The sequence below is a fragment of the Helianthus annuus genome, chromosome 13 (assembly GCF_002127325.2).
Source record: "Helianthus annuus cultivar XRQ/B chromosome 13, HanXRQr2.0-SUNRISE, whole genome shotgun sequence".
Lineage (NCBI taxonomy): Eukaryota > Viridiplantae > Streptophyta > Magnoliopsida > Asterales > Asteraceae > Helianthus > Helianthus annuus.
The window spans coordinates 143407578-143414384 of record NC_035445.2 but is presented as its reverse complement, the minus strand read 5'-3'; the positions used below and the strand labels follow the sequence as shown (position 1 = coordinate 143414384).

The following is a 6807-nucleotide window of genomic DNA, read 5'->3' as shown; positions in this document are numbered from 1 at the left end:
AGTTTTAGCCGTTAAATCTCTTATTAACCACCTTAAACAAGATCAAGAGGGTGTTTAGAAGCACTTACTACTAGCTCGTGGCTAGGGAAGAATTAAAGCGAAAACAAGGTGGATAAAAGCAATGTAGAGAGGTTCTTGAGATTCCGAAAGCACCGAGCCTCCTTGTATGTCACCTTTCACCTTTGTGTGTATGTGAAATAGCAAGAACAAGACTTGATGATGATGGTGGTTATGGTTGTGATCTCAGCCGAATGTAGCAAGAGGGAAAAGAGAGAGCAAAATTTTTGGTGTGTTTGAAATGAATGAAAGTGTTAACCTTTAAGCAAATATATAATCCAAATTGGGTGTATCATCCATCAAACAATATGTTTACTAGATTTTAGACATAGATTAATAAAATAATCAAAAATTGGTGGAGTGTGTCCCCTTGGGGAACCGATCAGTTGGGGGGGGGGGTATTTAGTTGGATTGGGATGATATAGTTAAGTACTAGTTATGTTTAGATGGGATTTAAATAGGTTATTAGTGTGTTATGTAATATAGCGTGTGTTAGGGTGTTCAGGGTCCCTAACTAGCTCAGAAAAGTGTAAACAATGTCATTGACAATATTTTTATGTTCCGGGTAAAGTCCGTTTGTTCGGTTGGATATTAACCCGTTAAAGTGCTAAATAAGTATTTAAAGTTCCTTTAATAGTGTTTTTAGTGACACAATAAATTCCCGACACTTTGGAAAGTGTCTAGTATTATTTTTCCATGTTTTTGCACTTTACTAGTTATGTTAAATGCTGAATTTTTATATAAAGTGCAGGATTTTGTAGTTAAAGCATGTTTTAGGCACATCCGGTCACTATAACTATCACCTAGTGACGCAGTTTTATACTCCTCACCTCCCTACACTCCCTACTAGTGTAGTAATCTATTCCCGGCTCATATTGGCCTCAGAGACAGTGTCTGTCTAGTGCAGGCTATGTCAGCATGTTTACTGTGTTATACGTTCATTGAGCTAACTGTGCTTTGGTTCATCAAGTTTGTCACTATAGTTTTGTATGTAATAAATGGAGTGACAATAACAATGTATGATGCATGGATATGTACGTATCAGAAATCAAGAAGCAGTTTAACCACAATTGTAAGCAAGTACAGTAATTAAGCATTAATTAAATATTAATTAACTTGTACGGATACCTGTTTTGGTGAGGGTTGTCACAGCACGCCCCCGTGTCCGCGGGGCACGGGGCGTGTTCAACCTTCTGATTTCTTGTTTTTGCTTGGGAAGATGCTGTCGAGGGGTTGGGCATGCAACGTTTATTTATTTTCTTGTATTTATGTTAGATTTAGCTTTATTTTTTGCTTCTTTTGTTTATTTGCGCTCATTTAGTCATGAAAATACAAAAGGAAGAAAAAAGCACACTTTTTCCAACATTAATACTAAAAAAAGGTTAGTTTTATACCTCATTTGATGTAATTTATATATTGCATTTTACACACATCAATTACCATTTAGATAATTTATTGATATTAAATTTTAATATTTTCGGAGTGTTACAAATTATATATTTATCTAAATATTAGTTTATAAATAGAGATATTTATTTAATATTTTATAATAACTTAAATGTAATATATAAAAAATATATAATAACGTATATTGAAGACGAAAAAAATATCGTGTTATTATAGTACACGTGCATAATTTTAAATCCTACTATCATGTTAGTAGTAAATATGTTATAAAACATACATATACACTTAATTAACACATTTTATCATGCAACAAGTCACTTAGACAATTTATCTCATACAAGTCGAAATATGTGTATTTTTAAAGTTTCGTCGACGTTTCTAAGCGTCGAAAATTACGTATGACTAGACAAACACTATGAATAATTAATATAAGTTTAAATATCCATATTCATCGTAAAAACACAATTTTGTAACTGGTATCAAATCAGTTATGCAAAAATCGTTTTAAAAGCCGAAAATACCGTTTTCAAACGCATAGTTTAGTACCGAACATTACTATGACTAACCCAAATCATCAAGATTTCATATTTTTGCATAAACCATGTTATTTACTTTAAAATATATATATATATATATATATATATATATATATTATAATCACATTAGTGCAGGTCTTATATAATTGATGTGCACAAAATGCAACACATAAATTACATCAATAATGGCTTAAAACTAACCCTTTTTTAGTACTAATGTTGGAAAAAGTGTGCTTTTGTCTTCCTTTTGTATTTTCAGGATTAAATGAGCTCAAAATAACAAAAGAAGCAAAAAGACAGCAAAATCTAACATAAATACAAGAAAAGGAACAAAAGTAATATGCCGACCCCCCCCCCCCCGACAGCATATTCCCAAGCAAAACAAAGAAATCAGAAGACTGAACACGGCCTATAGAAGCTTCTACTGCCCACCACGGGGCCGTGCCCAGCGGACACGGGGGCGTGGTCAAGTTGCTGCAGGCGCATTTATTGTAATTGCAAATTACAATTAATGAAGAGAGAGAGTGTCAAATGGACACGGTGCCGTGCCCAGCGGGCACGAGGCCGTGCCCGAGCTTCTTTTCAGCTTATAAATAGGAGTGCTTGGAGCCATTTCAACTCATCCCTTGGTACACTACCTCTCTCACACTTCACCCACCACCCACCACCATCACAACACCATCATCCACCACCATCATCCATTGTCCATCATAGAGTGTGTGAGTCGTCTCGGGATCCAAGATTGATCGTAAGAGTTCTTGACAATCAAAGGCCATGTTTGCCTAAGTCTCTTACATCACTTGGTGAAGACAAGTGTTTAGATTAATACTTTTTATTTTTAATCTTTTGCACTTTTTAATTGGTTTTGTATTAATGACTTTAATTACTAGTTTCTTATGTTGAAGGTGATTCTTCCTTATCGTTTGTCCGTGGTGTCTTGGCATTATTTTACTGTCTATATACAATAAAAGATTTTCACCATTCATATCTCCACGGTCTATATGGAGGTATGTTGGCTACCTGGTCGGGGGTTAAGGGAACGGTTTGGTAAGAGTCTTGCCATTGTTCAGTGTATAGATCCTGCAAAGGACCTGGGTCAAATTTAGTAGGACCTCCTTCAATACCCAAAAGGTATTGGATGGCGGGGGTCCAAACTTTTTGACCCCCTCATAAGTTAAACTACTATTAAAACTTTAACCCAGCTATTTAGGACTGCATCTCTGCTGACTCAGACTACTTAGCTGAGGGTAACGTCACCTTCAAAAGAGGGGCATACCACATTATGCATTAATAACTTAATTAATTATCTTTCAATAATACGACCCTTTAGGATTGTATCCTTGCTGACTCAAACTACTGGGTTGAGGGTAACGTCACCTTCAAAAGAGGGGCCTACTACAATAACTAAGATAATCTCTTAAACAAGTGCAAAAGTGCGAAAATAATCAAAGGTTACACTAACACACGAGTCGGATCCAAGTGATTCATCTTGTCTATCTGTTTTTATTTTATTTTATTTTATTTTTCAGCATTTTAGTTAGTTTTATTTTCTTAGTTTAAAATCTTTTTCTAACATTTTGATTTGATTAGACGTTGAGGATAAACTGGTACTAAAAGCTCTTGTGTCCTTGGACGACCTCGGTATCTTACCAACACTATACTACGTCAACGATGGGTGCACTCACCCATATATGTGTTTAGTGTTAGTAAATATCGTGTTTTATAAATTTAAAACTTGGCTAAAAAGTGTAAAAATGGCTTAAAATATATACCTAAAATATATACACACTTCACGCACATCAAGTTTTTGGCGCCGTTGCCGGGGACACAAGGATTTTAAGAAAGTTAGGAATCAACGGCCTAATCATTTTTTTTATTTTCTTTTTATTTTTTTTAGGATTTTCTTAATTTTTCAGCTTCTGAAGAGCTCAGCACGGGCCGTGCCTGGTCGGACACGGGCTGTGCCCAGCAGTGTTACTGGCAGTTTTTTGTTTTCCGAGTTACAGAAGGCTGACCACGGGGCCGTGTCGGTGCAACACGGGGCCGTGTCGGTGCAACACGGGGCCGTGTCCAACTCTACAGTAACAAGGATCCGGAAAACAATCACTGTAACTCTGACCACGGGCCGTGTTCACTGAGCACGGGGCCATGGTGAACTTTCTGACCAACATTCTTTTCTGTTTTTGTTGCAGGACTTGGAACCAGACACCACTTCTACGTAGTGTATGAGCTCCAGTTCTAATAAAGACATAAAAGAACCTCTAGAAGAACCCGAACGCTTTCTCAGAAAAAGATTAAAAGCTAAAAACCAAGAGAAGGTTTCGGGGAACCCACTTCCAATGGCGGACCAACGTACCCTCATGGATTATCTACGACCCACCGTGGGTAATCTCGGCGCCGCTATCAATGCACCGAATGTCGAAGCCAACAACTTCGAACTTCGGCCACATGTGATACAGATGCTTCAAAACTTTGCAACCTTCCATGGGCTTGCGGACGAGGATCCCCATCTATATATTACTAATTTCTTAGAATTATGTGATACCTTTCAGATCAATGGAGCATCAAATGACGCCATTCGCCTCCGAATGTTTCCTTTTTCACTAAAAGACCGAGCAAAAGCTTGGCTTAACACCCTCCCAGCTGGATCAGTAAACACCTAGGATGAACTAGCCCAAAAATTTCTATATAAGTATTTCCCTCTCGCTAAAACTGCTAAATTAATGACTGAAATTAATACATATTCACAAGAGGACGGGGAATCCTTATATGAAACTTGGGAAAGGTTCAAGGAGCTATTGCGAAAGTGTCCTCATCACGGTCTTGCGATATGGCAACAAGTATCCACTTTCTATAATGGGTTGTTGCCACACACAAGACAAACACTTGACTCTAGCCCCGGGGGAATTTTAGGTAATCGCCGCCCGCATGAAATATATAATCAAATTGAGGAAATTGCTCAAACCAATTTCCAGTGGCACACTCCCTGAGGTAATAAATCTATTGCCCCGGGCGCCCATAAGGTTGATGAAAGCACCTCTTTACAAGCCCAAATCGAGGCCCTTTCTTTTAAAATCAGAAAGTTAGAGATGATAAAAACAGTCTCGGTTATGGCTTGTGAAGGGTGTGGTGGGCCACATGAAAATTGGAGTTGTATGAAAAAAACAGATGATCAACCAGATTCGGTAAACTACATTGATAATAGACCTAGGCCGTCGGGTGCTCCAACGGGCACCTACAACCAAGGATGGCGCAACCACCCTAACCTTGGTTGGAGAGAACCCGACAATAGTAGTAACCAACAAAGCATAAATCAAAGAAAAAACTTTCAACAACCAAGAAATGAGTCACAAAATTTCCCTCAACAACAAGGTGGACGAGAAAGGCTTGAAGATACTATATCTCGCCTCATCTCCGACACTGAAAAGAAAAACTCAGATAGGTTTCTACAATTAAAATCAAATTTTAGAAATCAACAAGCTACTATACAAAACATCGAAAAACAAATAAATCAACTAGCCCAAAATTTCTCCGAGAGACCGCAAGGCGCGTTACCAAGTAATACCGAAACAAATCCAAAGGCACAAGTTCATCTCATCACACTACGGAACCATACCGTGGGTCCCGCGGAAGGCCCACCACCTACCACCTACTGATGAGATTGCAACACCGCCCCAACAAGAGAAGGTTACTCCTCCATCACCAGAGCCCACCAAGGCTCCTCCGGTTCCGTACCCCGGTAGGTTAATCCGTCAAAAGACCAATGAGCAATTCGCAAAATTCGAAAGTCTACTAAAACAATTGCATGTCAACATTCCTTTCATTGACGTCCTAACCCAAATGCCTAAATACTCAAAATTCATGAGAGACTTCCTCACTCATAAAAGGAAAATTGAATCATTGCAATTAGTTAACTTAGGCGAAGAATGCTCCGCCCTCATACTCAACAGACTCCCCCAAAAGAAAACTGATCCCTGAAGCTTCACAATTCCTTGCTCGATCGGGGACTCCCCCGTTCGTAATGCACTACCCGACCTTGGGGCTAGCATTAACCTCATGCCCGCATCAATGTTCAAACGACTCGGCCTGGAAAAAACGAGTCCTACAAAGATGAGTATACAACTTGCTGATCGATCCGTCAAATTCCCGCAAGGTGTCGCTGAAAATCTACTCGTCAAAGTCGACAATTTCGTCTACCCGGCCGACTTTGTCATACTTGATATGGAAGAAGACACCAAAGTCCCCCTCATACTAGGGAGGCCATTTCTAGCCACCGCACAAGCAGTGGTAGACATGAATGACGGAACACTCACTTTAAAATATGGGGATAATGAAGTGAAGTTCGGGGTTGGGAAGAGAATAGAGGACGATGACCCGGTCAATTACATGAAGGTTATTGATTAGAGTTTGGATGTTGCTCTCCGACGGTGCAACATGGGATGCAAAACATCCCGCTCGGAAAACATATAACCTCACCTTGGGTCTAGCCAAGGACCCTTATAAACGTGGCGCACCATAGAGGCATTCCGCGGAACTATCCTTAGTTTAGTTTAATCTTTTAGTTTTAATTTGCAGAAATAAAATACACTCGGGATGGTCAAGGATAACAAGGGAAACGAGAAACATAGCCCCATGCACGAAAACAGGGTTATCCGACACAATTTCTTGATTACCGTAAGCTTAGCACGGGCTGTGTCCAGCCAACACGGCCCCGTGCTGCACATCCTGCAGAAAATTGCCCAGTTCAGGTAACTGGACACGGGCCGTGTTCGCTGAACACGCCCCCGTGTCCAGGCTTCTGTTTCTT

At 39.4% G+C, this 6807-nt stretch overlaps 1 non-coding gene across 1 annotated transcript; it reads right to left on the bottom strand.

The window, feature by feature from the left end:
- Positions 1-4717: 4717 nt before the first annotated feature.
- LOC118486061 lies at positions 4718-4824 on the bottom strand. Its single transcript, XR_004877917.1, has one exon. It is a non-coding gene; the product is annotated as a small nucleolar RNA R71 (small nucleolar RNA).
- Positions 4825-6807: the final 1983 nt, after the last annotated feature.